The sequence below is a fragment of the Rhipicephalus sanguineus genome, chromosome 2, assembly GCF_013339695.2.
Source record: "Rhipicephalus sanguineus isolate Rsan-2018 chromosome 2, BIME_Rsan_1.4, whole genome shotgun sequence".
Lineage (NCBI taxonomy): Eukaryota > Metazoa > Arthropoda > Arachnida > Ixodida > Ixodidae > Rhipicephalus > Rhipicephalus sanguineus.
In genome coordinates, this window is record NC_051177.1 from 182,824,473 (window position 1) to 182,840,336 (window position 15,864).

At 46.6% G+C, this 15,864-nt stretch overlaps 3 non-coding genes across 3 annotated transcripts; 1 reads left to right on the forward strand and 2 right to left on the reverse strand.

Moving 5' to 3' along the window:
- Positions 1-6,279: 6,279 nt before the first annotated feature.
- Trnag-gcc (transfer RNA glycine (anticodon GCC)) lies at positions 6,280-6,350 on the reverse strand. Its single transcript has one exon. It is a non-coding gene; the product is annotated as a tRNA-Gly (tRNA).
- A 2,773-nt stretch (positions 6,351-9,123) lies between these two features.
- On the reverse strand, positions 9,124-9,194 carry Trnag-gcc (transfer RNA glycine (anticodon GCC)). Its single transcript has one exon. It is a non-coding gene; the product is annotated as a tRNA-Gly (tRNA).
- Positions 9,195-14,803: 5,609 nt separating this feature from the next.
- On the forward strand, positions 14,804-14,874 carry Trnag-gcc (transfer RNA glycine (anticodon GCC)). The gene has a single exon. It is a non-coding gene; the product is annotated as a tRNA-Gly (tRNA).
- The last annotated feature ends 990 nt before the right edge of the window (positions 14,875-15,864 follow it).

Genomic DNA, 15,864 nt, shown 5'->3' on the forward strand with positions numbered 1-15,864 from the left:
GCAAGGTCTGTTAGTACTTCAAAAGTTTTGTATTTTTTGCTCAGAGTATATCATTATTCCGGCAGGCCGGTAGCCAGCCTAGGGCCCGGGTCCCTCCCCCCAACCCACAGAAATTTCGGTGAAGTAGGTGTTTTTACCAAAAATAAATAATGAACATGTGTTTTTCTCAAATAGTCAAGGTTTTCAACAAATGCCCCCCCGCCCCCCGAAAAAAATTCCTTGCTACGGGCCTGCATTCCGGAACAACTTACTGGGGTTGCTTTAGCTGCTTAGCATGACAGCTCTTTATACACTTCGCTGATAGTGGTTTTTGTTTGTAGCTTTTGTAATTGGGTGGAGTCGCTGCTCTGCTTGCCGACCAACTAGTGGGTTGCCTTCTAATCGCAAGAATTTCAATAAGAAGCGTCCGCACGCAGGTGCAAATACCGCTGTGCAATTCTACCTTGCCCGCTAACGTATCACGGTTTTTGCAATACCCGATCACCGGACAGGTAACATCAGCAACAACGCTAGTACTTTCGATGGAGGCGAACATGTTTGAGGCCCGTGTACTTAGATTTAGGTGCGCGTTAAAGAAACCCAGGTGGTCAAAATTTCCAGAGCCCTCCACTACGGCGTCTCTCATAATCATATTGTGGTTTTGGGACGTCAAACTCCAGATATTATTAATAACGCTAGTAGAGACATTCTTTGCGACTCATCATGTTTACGTAGAGGACACAAAACTGCAATGACTTTTATATTCTACATATCTTCTGGCGTAAAGCTTTCGTTAGCGACGTACTCAGCAATGTGCGATCGTTTAACGACTTTTCTTCTATGAGAGGACATCTGCAGCCAAGAAAACCTGTTACATGTCAGACGCATTCTGTAGTTGCCCAGAGCGCCGCAGGACACCGCCGCTATTCACGGTATATTGCCATTTTGAGCTCCAATTACTTGGTGATTAGTGAAGACTAAAAAAGAAAAACAAATGTAACTACGTAAAATATAAAAGCGGTTCCGCATCAAACACAGTCAATAAGTATAGAAGCACGATACAGGAGGCTCCCCGAAGAACTAATAATAATTGTTGGGTTTGTGTCCCAGAACCATGATATGATTATGAGGGACGCCGAAGTAGACGGCTCCGGAAATTTCGACCACGTGGTGTTCTAAAGCTTAAGTATAGACCGTTTTCACGGAGAGGAGGAGCGTAGCCTCGAACCGGTGTATTTTCACCGCTTTCTCTCTCTCCACCTCGGCCGACCGCTGCCGCTGGTGTGTGCGGATTCCCGAGTTTTGCATTGCGTGGTGCGTGAGAGGTCAGCGTGTTTCCATTTTTCGACACGCTGAAGCAATTGTGCTGCCTCAAATCGAAATCTCGGACGAGAACAGGTCGACCAGCTACCACTGCGCTGTGTTTGGCTGCGGCGAAAAAAAAAAAAAACGTAAAAGTTTGGCAGCCGAGGCATGCGAAGTGCACAATGCTCTTATTAAATGACTTCGCTTCTCTTAGGTCGCACGCCTTCTTCTCCCGCAAATCATATATTATATGTGGTGTCTCTTATGGCCACTTTTTCAAGTCGTCACACCAGCTTGTGATTGTGCTTGGATGTTGGTACACTTTATCATCTGCACCAAAGACAATCGATGTCAAGGCTGACGATTAATACACAACATGTTTGGCCAAGAGCTGTTCTCTCATAACATCAACCTCTTTGATTTCTATGCTATACAGCACATGATTTACAATGTCTGCGGCTAGAAAATGTTCCATCTTAGTGCTTGCAATTTCGATATTATCGAATTAGCACCTTCCAATTTACATGACAGAAAGGGCCGCATGACATGTGTGCTTTGGCGCAGGTACGCGTCTCTAGCGTTTCATCGAGTGTACGTTCTTTCTCGACTTGTCGATTTTCTGACGATAACTGGGGTAGCGTTATGACAACCGCACCTTTTTTTTTTTTTGCGCGGTAACCTGGGTGCCGTGAACAATCGGCCCACGTTCGTTAAAACCAGGTCGTTACCTGGACACGTGTGCTCGTCGTAATGCTTCTCAAATACTCGCCAGAAAACAAACTGACAATAATGTTACCAAAAATGGGCGCCCTTTCGGCGTATCGCTATAGTGGCAGCGGCTCGCACCGAAGCGAACTTACGCCATGCCATGCTTTAAGATGTGCAACAGGCTTATTTTCATTTTATCATCGTGTTGTTTCTACGCCGAATTTTGAGCTCACCCGTCGTACATCTGTTTCTTATCCTGTGCAACGATCAGAGGCCACAAGCTTTTTAACTACGACGGCGACACGAATCAACACAGGCATCAGTCTTTGTGCTCCTGTCTTTCCATGAACATTGTATTGCAACGTGCCAAGCGGAACCAAATGGTCTGCTAAGGGTTAGAGTTACGTTTAACTTGAATAATCACGGCACGGAAAACCGAGAGTCATCTTGAACACTAATGCGTGCACCTAGCGCGCAGCCTGACAATGCCCTACGCGTTCGCTCGTCTCCATTTACGTTTCTCCGATTACTTCGAGGGTTGTCCTAAATGTTAACGCTCTCTTATAGTGCATATTCCAAGAACCGCACAACACCAGATATAACAAAATATACAAAGCAACTACCAATTTACAGATGCTGACTACGAACTGCATTGGCATTCTACTCATCGTCGGCGCTGCTGCGGAAACGTCTAGTGGACCGCCGCTGCTTGCTGTTTCAGCCATTTTGAAGCTGACAGCTTACAGATTACTCACTAGCGCCTTTACACTAGCGAAGCGTTGCTCTGTTTTGCCCGTTTACCGCGAAGAACAAGATACACCGCCGCGGAACCGCACACACCGGAAGGGCGGCGAAACATCGCAGACGCTAGACGGCGCTGCGGCGGTGGAGAGCTTTGACAATGGCAGCCTCCTTGTGAAATTGCAGTATAGGCACACGGGCATCGAAACGCGGCCGCCACGACCTACGGGTCAACATTAACGCACCATAACCACAACCGCGGCGGGTAACCCCTAATAGCTATGACAATCAGGCATTTAAGTTGAGACCACAGAAAATTCAGTACCGATGTAAAATAGCGTAAACCGTCTCATTGGCACGCTCATCAGAAAAACGGAGCATTTTGTATGACAATGTTTCTCCAATCCCCTTGCTAACACCTTTGAGATGGCTCCTAATAATTTACGTTGTTATCATGAAAACTCGATTTCGCTATTTTACTAAGCAGTAAGCTGAATTTTTGTTACTGTATACTACAAGCACGCGCAGATTATTACATATTTGTTGTCAACGTCGCCTTGACATAACAGTAAACTTAAGTGGAATGTAAGTATTTAAACAGTAGCAGGAATGATGCAGACAGCTAACAGTAAGAATAACCCAGAGCTTACCTTGCCAGCACGTTAAAGAAATATTGCCGCAAGCAGACCCGAAAAAACCAATCAGACACATAGGTAATGTATGGGATGGAAAATGACAGTTTAGAAAGAACTTGGGCTAACAATCAAATTAATATTTTGAGAACTCATTGAATAAAATAAAAAGAGACGTGCGCCAAGGTAGCTTTTGTTAAGTGAATGCTTGTTCTGTTAGATCCAGAATCGGTACCGGTGGTGCTATAGCTGTTAGAATTTTGTCTGCATATAAGCCAATCTCATTGCATCTAAGTCGAACTTGCAGTGACGAGTTCCTTGAAATCGCCGATGTGTGGAATCCACGAGACGCAAAGAAACCCATTTTCTTGCATTCTTCAGACATCGTAACGAAGCGCACCGCAAGAGAAACTTCGATAACGACAATACAGTGGCATCAGAATTTGCGCAAAAGACACCGCACGCATTGGAGTACGTGGTACACGACAGTGGCGAAGAGCCAAGTGTCATAGCGATGACAAAAGTAAAAAGAAAAAAGAAACCGCAAAAATAAAGGTTGTCTGAGCGCAGAAGTTCGCGTGTTTGTCTGTCGAGACGACGCGAGCGCCACCACGTGACTCTGTTCCCTCAATAGGGACGCTCAGAGTTCATCGTCCACCCTCGCTGGAAAGCTCTGGCGGAAAGATAAAATAATGTCACTGTCTTCAGTTTCAATCTGGTGGCTTAGTGGGAGTAGTATCAGCTTGAGAAGCGGAGTTCAACGTTTACTGTTTCACACCGTGGGGTTGCGATCGCAGTATCTTCTATCCTAAGATACACGATACATTCTTCAATGTATCAGAAATACAGATACTGATACACGTCTTGCCAGACGTATCGCGATACAGATATACAAGATACCCAAAGAGTATCTAAGATAGTATCTAAGATACATGTATCTTCGACACTGCCCAGCACTGTACAGTAGCGTCATACCCTGCCAACAACACGGTCACTATTCTATGCCGGTACCTTTAAATCGCCAGCGTAAAACCTACACGTCTATCTCTGAAGTAGGGTATCAGTACTTCCTACTAGTGAAATGGAGGACGCGCTGACCGGAAAAGGGGGTTTGGGAAGGCGGGTTACTGGCACAGCACAAAGGTATGGGAAACTAGTTACAATAATTTTTGTAACCATCGGTGAGAATTTTTTCTTTTTGCAACGTTTTGCCATCTATGTCGAGGGACATAAAGTAATTGATTGATACGACTTGAAATTCACACACACACACACACACACACACACACACACACACACACACACACACACACACACACACACACACACACACACACACACACACACACACACACACACACACACACACACACACACACACACACACGCACACGCACACACACACACACACACCTTCGTCGCCTCTGCAAGCCTTTCACGCATTTCCTTGCCGCGTCTATACGAAGAAAAAAAAAAGATATTGTGTCCAGTATGATCGCACCACAACCGGTCAACGTGGCACAGCTGAACAATGCAGTGGAAAGACTACAGGGCATAGCGAAAAATAAACAGTACAGTGCACGTGCTTTCTACCAGGTTGCAACTAAAGTTTATGCAAAGAAAGAAAAAAAGATACAGGTCATCCTAAACGGGACACGCACGACATTGCAAATGACATGCAAAAGTGAAGCAACCACAGGCATTCTATGTGAACATAACAAAACAAAAAGAAAATTTAATTCTGGGCTATTACGTGCAAAAATCGTGGGGAGACGAATTAATTTTTAGCACGGGTTTATTTAACGTGCACCTACATCTAAGTACGCGAGCGTTCACATTCGCATTTCGCGTGCGCTCTCTCTTTACAGGGACGAGCAGACGATTTATAGCTCTGTACGTGCTCTGTACTCACCGGTGCTCTGTACTCACAGCCTGAGAGAGAGAGAGATACAGAACATTTATTAAAAAAAAAAGTGGTTCATTGCGTGTGGGGCCCTTCCAAGGTTCCACTGGCTATAGCGGCTCGGCGGGCCTGACTCAGGGTTGCCAGTTGGCTTCCCAGGGTCCGTTCAGCGAGTCGCGCCTCCCAGGACCACGTGTCGCTTCGTCCGGTGCAGCGGCCGCCTTTCTTTACGCCGGCGTTTTGTTGAGCTGCTCCAGGTCGGATGGTAAAGGAGAGCTGCCAGTTTTGCTTCTTATAATTAAGAATGAAAATTAAGAGATTGGTATTTGCACGGGGTGGTACAATAGTTCTTGTCATGAATAAGTGCACAACGGGAAAATTGAAGGTTGTGTATATGAAGAATATGGACTGACGTTACGAAGCAATAATATATCAGAAATGTGCAAAAACATCCCGAAGCTCTTGTTCAAATCACATGTTTACAAAAATCACGTTCCACCAGATGAAACAAGTGTAAATCAGTACGTAGAAGCGGCTTTAATAACGGGCATATCATCAGGTCTGCTAAAAAGAAGTCTAGGTGCTGCTTCAGGTGATGTTGAACACTTGCATGATCGAAGGGAGAATATCTGCCTATTTAACATAGTTCAGCGTTCCTTTAAGTGATATTTTTGTATAGCAAAACTGCGGATAAAAGGGGGAACAATGTCTTTAGAGCAATTTCAGAACGCTTATCTTATCTCGGCGAGTCTGATCCGACAGTTACGACGATTGCGCTCTCCTTTTTTTTTCGATGAAATTGTAGTGCGAGGCTAACGTGAACGTCAGGCTTCCTGCAAACCTCACTATCTTCACTGACAAAATTGAAAATACCCGAGATAAAGGATCCGAAACGGGCGGAGACTATGAGACACATATTTTCTCAAAAGCAGGCAAAACAAAAAGAATCAAATGATATCGAAGAGTCCGTTCCGAGATAAAATATGCTGGGTAAAAAAACAAATAAACGTTTGCGTCGGCCGGGAATCGAACCCGGGCCACCCGCGTGGCAGGCGAGTATTCTACCACTGAACCACCGACGCCGACGAGTAAAGGCTTCTTTTTTATTCAACAGACAGCGAGCCGTGCAGTCCAACGTCCAGCTGCTGCATTCGCTTCGTCAAGGTCGTTCTGAGGATGACTGTTTTCTGGCAGGAAAGCGCGCTTCTTCGTTAGGGAAGAACGCATGTGCGGCAAGACGGATTAGTCGGAAACAAAACAGTGCGCTTCTTGCGGTCAGTACACTTGAGGCACACCACAGAAAGGCAGCTATAAAAAACTAATCATTCCGCGCATAAGACCCGGAACAGACCCTCATAGCGTCAACCACACTTGCAAATCGTCGTTCATTCTTTATTAACAGGAAAAGTTTATGCGTTGCTTGCTTGAATCATGTGTTAGCCGCGCTCTCGAACTGTCTGTAAGTTGAAAGTTCTGGATCAGGGATAATAATCGCTTTTAAGGTGGCTACATTTTTAGTTAATGCGAATAACACAAAGCAACGAAAATAGAGCCGACGTTTACGGATGTAAACGTTGACTTGAGTGGCCCCAATGCCATGTTTTCAAGCTGGAATGTGTCCAGCTGGGTGGACCATCTCCATTTACGTTTATATTCATTCGATAACGATGATAGTCCAAGTGAAGGCGTGTTAAATTAGTTTCCTGAGCCTACATTTGACTGAACAGCGACGCGACCAAATTCCGTTAGTGGTGTGGAAACCTGGCAAGCGTCGCAACGCGTTGGCTTGAGCCAGCACGTTACGACTGAAGAAAACTGAACGAAGGAAATTATCGAGGAAACTATCAGCTTCGAGGAAAACGAGCCAAGCTTCTGAATGTGAGTGTTTGCACGCGGTATTTAGTCTTGAATGTGTGCTGTTCTCCCTGGTGATGCTTGCAGTTATGTTCGGGGGAAGATTTCACCAGTACGGATCAACGGTGACTAATCGCAGACGGCGCCCGACGGAAAAAGGGCGCTCGGAAGGGCCATTAGGCCGTTCGCCTCTACCCGCGCCTTTGTAGCCGAACCCCGCGACCTTTTGTCGACCGCTCCTTTCGCGGCGGTGTCACCCGTGCGGCGGAAGCGATCTCACGGAGGCTGACAACGTAAACAATGTGTCGCCGCCGCGACGGTCCTCACTGAATGAGCACCGACGTGGTTTTGCAGTAATCCGCCTTTTTCACGACGCCCCGGCGCATGCGCTCTCCCCTAGCGGAAACGTCGTGAAACGTCTCTCTATCTCGGAGGCTTTGCTTCTGGCAATACCGGTTGTCCCGGCCCCTACCAAACCCCCACCAAAACAGCAGAGGGCAGCACAGGAAAATGAAAGAGGCGGATTGCAACAGGCGGCGGCATCTTGTCGCAGACAAGGTTCGAGACGGCATAGTAAACTGGGCACGTTGGTGTGGTGCATTTCAGTGTACTTTGACTGTGTATGTGACTGATGGCGTTTTAGTTGGCTTGCCGCATAGTGAGGGCAGCGAAGCGTGGGAACGTGGAGGCGGAGACACGTCTCTGAGAGAAACAAAGTTCTCTGCTTCATTGGTGGAGTACCGAAAAGGGTTGGTCCCGTAAGGCGGTCTCAGACGAGACAGGGTGGATTTAAAGGAAGAAATAAGAGAGGAGAGGGGAGAGCTTGGTGCTCGACGGAGAGATTGCGGAGGGGACAGAGGTCGTGCTTGGCGCCGACTCTAATCCAGGGACGAAGGACTTAGAGATATTCTCTTAAGGGCTTGAACGCTTGGCGCGGGCCCAGCCCAGTGTTGTCGCGAGAGCTGTTCAGTGGCCGCCCCGGCCTTTGTTTTGTCATACAGTGTAAAAGTGTGTAAATAAACTCAAGTTTGCCAGGATCTGAACAACCGGGCCTGTCCAGTCCTTCAACGTGTCGCCACGATCATCCGAACCATTGGGATCACCTCCATCGACCCAAACTTAACTCTTGCCCTTGTGGCAAAGGCTATGCTCGCAATTTCACGTTATCACGACGTAACCACTTCCACGGATGTCATAAAGTTGTCATAATGCAAAGACTTTAGTTTCTACCAGGCATCAAAGACGCCGCCGCTTCAAAGGCGTCATGAAGCAAGTATTACACCGATTCTTTAGTTTCGTTCGATGGAGGCGAAAATGTTTGAGGCCCGTGTACTCAGATTTGGGTGCACGTTAAAGAACCCCAGGTGGTCGAAATTTCCGGAGCCCTCCACTACGGCGTCTCTCATAATCAAATCGTGGTTTTGGGACGTTAAACCCCACATATTATTATTATTATTATCTTTAGTTTCGAAAAAACACGACAAAATACGCGGCGTTTAGTAATAGGCGCGATTTAAGCCCAACTTACGTTTATCTGCTGTATCTGTGCAACGTGGAACGTGTTTGCACCCCAGAAACCGACAGTACACGAAGTTCGAGAGCTAAAAAAAAAGAAAAAAGAGAGAGAGGACGGCGTACATCACGCGGACGAAAGTAAGGCATGTATTGTGCCGGCTCTTCGATATTCATTCATTTATAGTATCATGTTGCCTTTGCACCATTGACTACTACTTGATTTCTGGGCAGCTTGTGTAACTCTGTGAAGAAGTTCGGTGTGGTGAAGGAGAATGGGACATTAAGTCGGCTGGTAAGGAGACAATATCTCAGGCCTGAGAAACAATTGTAACAAAATGGCAAGTTGGGATAGCTGGTGCTTGTTCCTTTTCGAAGAAAAATTGTGTGTTTGTCCCCTCTTGTTTTTGTCTACGTCCTTTTGTGACCCGAGAAAAAATGTCAAGTGAAATCGAACAGCCTCAAAGAACATGGAAAAAAAAAAAATTCTGCGTCGGCCGGGAATCGAACCCGGGCCACCCGCGTGGCAGGCGAGTATTCTACCACTGAACCACCGACGCTTACATATGCACGCGCACTCGCGCAAGGAACTGCCGCTGTTTTCTCAAGTGTAGGTCACTGAGCCGGTGAGTGCTCGTTCGGAAAGCCCAACGGTAGCTACTAACCCCGGAGAAAGAAAAGCTTCCTTTGTCGTAGAAAATGCTATTTGGCAGATTGTTGAAGAAGAATCGGGCTTTTCTATTGTATTGCTTCATCGCATGCTCAATAGAATTTTTATTATGCATATCCATGTCTACGGTGAACGCCTGCGACGATTCCTTTAAAGGGGCCCTTTCTTAAAGAACCCCCCCATTCTTTACTCGTGGATTGCGTAGACTGAAGTACGGACGAACTAGTGCAGCAAGAACGGCAGCGATAGCGGCACGCAGTACGAAGTTATTCAATTTAGAAAATTCAAAATACAAGAAAAAAAATGCCTACCCTCAGCTCGACTTTCGCGGGGTCACGTGACCACATTTCACTCTCTGCTGTGACGTCGGATGGCGCTCCAATGCAATGGGCTGAAAGCTCTTACGTAGGGGAAGCTCGCACACCATTGTTGCTTCTCCTTTCCGACGTATTGTTGACGTCGTTGCCATAGTAACAAATGTGGTTCCTGACACCTGATTTGTCAGAACTTGAGCGGGCGCTACTGCTTCGAAGCGTGGCTGGCAAGGCTTTGTCTGCTGTTCCTTACAACGACATGCCATGTCATTCCCTCCTCTCATTCTGAGAAGGGAGAGAGAGAGAGAGAGAAATAGATGAAAAGGAAGAGGCAGGGAGGTTAACCTGGTGCGAGCGACCGGTTTGCTACCCTGCACAGGGGTGGGGATATAGGGGTCGGAAAGAGGACAGAGAGAAAGGGAGATAAAATAAAAACAAAACAAAACATGCACACATGCACATACATGCAGGATGTCCTATCACAGCCGTTCTGATAGCCCGGTTGAACGCAGAAAGCGCATTAGCGCCTGCACAGCCTTCTTCTGAGACGTAAAGTCCTGTCGGTGGCGCAGGATTCTTTCTTCTGAAAGAGTTCGGTTGTCCAATTTGTCAAGCGCGTTGCAAAGTGACTGTCTCTGCGAACAGTACTGTGGACAGTCGCACAGAATATGCTTAATTGTTTCATCACTTCCGCAGTGGTCACAAGCTGCGGTGTCGGCCATTCCTATGCGGAACGCGTACGCACAGGTAAATGCGACACCCAACCATAACCTGCACAGAAGGGTAGCGTCACCTCGACGAAGTCCTGGGGGAATTCGAAGGTGAGTGTGCTGAGGAAGCTCAGCGTGCTTGCTCGCCAACTCACCATGTCGCAGTGGAACGAGCCACACTTCCAGCACGCACGACTATATGGCCTAGACCCAACACTCTGAGAAGGGAATTTGTGGAGCGGCATGGGGGGTTAAACACGGTCGCCCCTACGCGGGTTGTTCGGAGAGCAGCCCGACTGTGTAGCGACAACAATTCAACGAAGAGGATTACTTGCACCGTTTCAACAACAATCATGGTGTACCGCACATGCGGAAAGAGGCAGCTCGCAAACGTGCAGACGCAAAAAGAAGGTAGAGGGACAAGCGTTTCATATGGACATCCGACCGGCGCAGGCAAAAAGAAACCAGAGGTGAAATGGCAGCCAGCGCCTCTGTCGTACTTTGTGGTTGTAGTGATATTTTTTGTTGCGACGGCGGCTATTTGGAGTTCATTGAAAAAGCACAGAAAAGAAAAACGAAACACAATAGTAATCTCAACTTTGATGCTACGTTACGATCACTTCTAACGTTACACTTATCCAATCATAGGCTGGCGCTCATCATCGTCATTTCCGCCCGCAATAGTTCTGGCAAGCGCCACTATATACGCGCCGATGCGGTCAGCAGCGATGTAGCGACTTCAACGCGTGATTAAAATACTAAATCATTTGATATTGGTGCTTAGACCTATGCTAAAGTTATCCCCAGCCATCAGTCTACGCAACCCGCAAGTAAAAAATGAGGGGTTGAATAGTGTTGGAGGGCCCCTTTAACGTGTAGCCGGCATACGAGGCGCGCAAGTTTTCAGCGCTGTTGCAGATCCCCGGCTAAGCTAAGTGACCATTCGATTATTAATATAATACTCGTCTACATTAATAATAATAATAATAATAATAATCAATCAATCAATCATTTATTTAACGCGCCCAGGAACAACTGTGAGGTCTTTGTGCAGGCGCACGCAAAAAAAAATCAATAAAAATAAACAATACAATACAGACAGTCTTCAGAAATAAAAAGAGCAAAAACACGTAGACAACGACAAATGAACACAAAAGGGGAGGAGTAAAATAAGACAATATGAGAAATATTGAAGGGGAATAAAAAATTAGATTGCACATATACAACTATGCGGAAAGACGGAGAAGGGAAGACTTTGTACATTGTGCCATACTATGTCAAAACAGTGCAGAGCTCGGATAAAAACAATGATTGTGGACTATGAAAAACGTCAAGATCAAGAAAATTAATATTATAAAGACTTTGTAATCTGTGAACGGTAGAGTGTTGGAAGAAGCAGGCGGGTACATGAAACGGTCTGTTCTCTCTGGTTAACTTACGCGGAATTCGATGGATGAGCTAACTGGATGAGCTAACTGGATGAGCACTGGATGAGCTAACTGCCTTGGGCTGTTGTCTGATATCAGTGCTGGAGTCTGAGGCCTTATAAACGGATGAGAAATGTGTGGCAAAACAGTCAGCGAGGGCATGCACTTCTACCCCATTTGAGTCTAGTAGTCTGAAGGACTCTCCGCTTTTGCTGGACCGTTTACGTACATACTTCCAAAACTCAGCCGGCCTGTCAGAGGCGTTTTTTTCTAAGAATTCAATGTACGAACTATGATCCCGTTTATATAGGCGTTTAGAGAGAGTTCGAAAAAAGCTGAACTCTTCCTTCCACTCGCTGGATGGAGAACATTTAGATTTCCTGTGTGCGTGATCTTTATGCTTCAGTGCACTGATAAGTTCAGATGAAAACCAGTGGGGATATTTACGTTGTTTAGGTGTATACTGGGGAATAAAATTAAGCACGCTGCTCAGTACAAGCTCCGTAAACCGATCAACCTGGTCATCAACATTAGGTTTGTCAGTAACCTGTGACCACTCAACGGTGGACAAGTGATGATAGAGGCCCGTGTAATCTCCTCGCTTGAACGCAAATCTTGGAGATTTGTTTACGTAACTGCTGTAGCTCGTTGTTTCGGCTGATGCAGATAATCTTACGTTAAGTGGTGGGTGGAATTTGTCCGGACGTACAAGAGAGATGTTGGAGCGGGAAACTTCAAGGGGTTGATCGTTTGACACACACAGGTCTAAGACGCCGCCACTGGAATTGACGACTGAATTATGTTGTACTAGGGAATTAAACGCCAGAAAGTCCAAGAGCAGGCTGCACTTTTTCTCTGTGAAATGATTGTAATGAGAAAAGGTAAGCGTGCTCCATTCAATTCCAGGTGCATTGAAATCCCCAAGAACAATAATTCTGTGCCCACTATGAGAAGATATCACAAGTTCAATAGAAGACATGACATCGTGAAACGAGGCAGGGGAAATGCTGGGCGGTAAATAGAAGCATCCAATCAACAATTTTTCACGGCGCTCAAGGTTGATTTCTAGCCAGCTCGATTCTTCGATAGTTTCTAGGTCTTTCCGTCTAACGGATTTCAGTGAATTTTCTATGGCAATCAGCACGCCACCGCCTTTCTGTTTGGTCTCACTGAAATCTCGGTCACGGCAGAAGGTGGTGTAGGTCGGGGGAAAAAAGTCCGATGAGGGAATTTCAGTGCCGAGCCAGGTTTCAGAAATAGCGATAATAGGAAAAGAAGACGAAAGAACATTAGAGAAAAACTCCAGTGTCTTGGTACGCAGACCCCTAGCATTTTGGTAGAATATGTCTACGTTACACGGCACTTTCGATTCCAGGCACTAGCTCAGAGGGATGAAGCATGTCATTGCGCAGCTCCCCACGAAATGGCTTGAAGAGGCATCCGAGGGGCCACATCGAAGGGTCATTCAGGCGCTGTAGCGTTTCCTCGTCAACTTCGATATAGAATGAAGAATATGACTGGAATCTTGTTTGAAGTCGCCGGCAGGAAATGGGAGACATATCGAATGAAGCAATATGTTTTTTGATGTCAGCAGCAGTGGTGTCCGGGCTCAGCTTCGTAACAAAAATGGCCTTTGGCCGTTGTGGCCGTTGTGGCCGCTGAGCTACAGATATAGTGGATGTCTTCAATGCTCCAAACGAGGCGGGTTTCTTCTTTCTTACACCCTCAGTTACCGCTGCAGAAGAGGCTGTCGCAGGCATCACACTGACACGCTCGGACGTGTCTACGTCACATGGCGGCGAATTCCAAGATGAAAGAATTTTGGACAGAGGTTGTTCAGAGTACGCAGGTTGCTTGGAGGTCACAGATCGGCCAACGGTCACCTGCTCTGGAGGGATCACAGGTGCCTTAACTGACACGGCGGCCGTGCGGCGCGTCAGCTCCTCACGCAGGAAGCGGACCTCTGCACGAAGGGAGGCGACCACACGGGCTTGTTGTTCAACACCGCGGGAATGATCCTTACGGAGGCGCTCGTTTTCTTCGCGTAGTTGGGATACCTCGTCGCTGAGGAACGAGATTCCCTCCAACGCGTCGAGGAGGAGGCGGCGCAGCCCGGCGAGGTCACCACCTGGAGGGGCACACGTGGAGAGGGAACCGGTTTGAGAGCTGCAGTGCTCATCGCTGCACGCCGCCGAGTTGTCTTCGTTAGGCTTACCAGAAGAACTGCTCAGATCACATAAATTGCAGCAAAATGAGCGCGATCCAGACTTCAGAAGTTGCAGCTCTTCATCAGGCCAGGTTACACACTTCGCATGAACACGTTTAGAACAACTTTCACAGCGGAAAAACTGCTGCTTACCGAAAAACGGGCAGGAGCATAGCAAGCATGCATCCCGACTAATAAATAATAATAATAATAATAATAATAATAATAATAATAATAATAATAATAATAATAATAATAATAATAATAATAATAATAATAATAATAATAATAATAATAATAATAGTCGAGCGGTCGCCAAACGTAGCCGGAAATGTACAACAGAGCTGAAAACTTGCGCGCCTCGTATCCCTGCTGCACAAAAGGAATCGTCTCAGGCGTTAGAATAGAAACGGCCGATTCTTCTTTTTCAACAATCTGCCAAATCCCATTTTCAACGACAAAGGATGCTCTTGTTTCTCCGGGGTTGCTGGCTACCGTTGGGCTTTCCGAACGAGCGGCCGTCGGCTAAGTGACCTACATACTGAACCAGATATTGAGAAAAGAGCCTTTGACAATGCGGATGTACAAGTGAGATCTGTACGGGAATATTTCTGCGAATCAGTGTGCCGTTTTCTTGAAGTGCTGAAAGGGCAGGAGGATGTACCAGAGTGGATTTCACGAGTGGAACTATTGTTGCGCATGCGAAAGTTTTGATTGTAGTCAGCTCAGTGCTGACGGTTCATAGTTGCACCTTGTAATTGTATAGCTCTACCCTTGTCTTTTTTTTTTGGTGAGTATGTAAATAGGCTTGATTTACAAGGCAATAAAGAAAAAAAAAGTGAGCGTCGGTGGTTCAGTGGTAGAATACTCGCCTGCCACGCGGGTGGCCCGGGTTCGATTCCCGGCCGACGCAAGATTTTTTTTTTTTGTGCCATTGCTTTTACCCGAGGCTGTTCGATCTCACTCGACATTTTTTTCTCAGGCCTGAGAAATTATCTCTTCACCAGCTCGACGTAAGATCCGTTCGAATCACCTGCACCAGATGACCAGACTGAACTGCTTCACAGCGGCGAACAAGAAATCCAGAAATCATGCAGCAGCCAATGGTGCAAGCACAACACGACACTAGAAATGAATAAATCTCGAGGTGCAGGCACGGTGCAGGCCTTGCTTTCTCCGCATGATGTACGCCGTCCACGCATGTTTGAGAGTTGTCGAACCGCACACACTGTTGGTTTCTGAGGTGCAAACGCCGTCCCACGTTGCACAGAAACCTCAGATGCGCGAACGTGAGGCTGAAATGGCACCCACTCCTGAATTCTACCTGTTCTCTTGCAATGCAAGTCCGAATCTTTATAAAACTAACGAATAAGTGCTATACTTCGTGATGCCTTTAAAGCGAGGAAGTCACTGAAACGTGAATAACTAACTAGTTCTTGCATTATGCTAACTTTATGACGTTATTGGAAGTGGTGACGCCCTCATAACATGGCATTGCGACGATAGCCTTTGCCACATGCGCCTGCCTCACCAGGTGGAAGAGAACACTTTTAAGACCACGTGCATGCAGGTAAGTTCAGGCGCTTGCTTCGTTTACTTTGGCGCTGATCATTTCCTTGGGGAATTTACTTCGTGGAAGCCAGCGCGTTGCGACGCTTGGCTGGCTTTCATAGCGCTGACGGAATGTTGTCGCGTCGCCGTTGAGTCACATGTAGGCGCGGATGACTACTTTAACACGAATTCACGTTGACATTCCTCATTATAGATGGAATAGAAACATCAATGGAGATGGCCCACCAGTTATGTTAGATGCACTTTGAGATTAAGAATATGACATTCGGAGGGTGCCTAGTCTGCCTCGTACATTGACTCAGTTGGACATGTCCCGTTATCGTTGATAGTA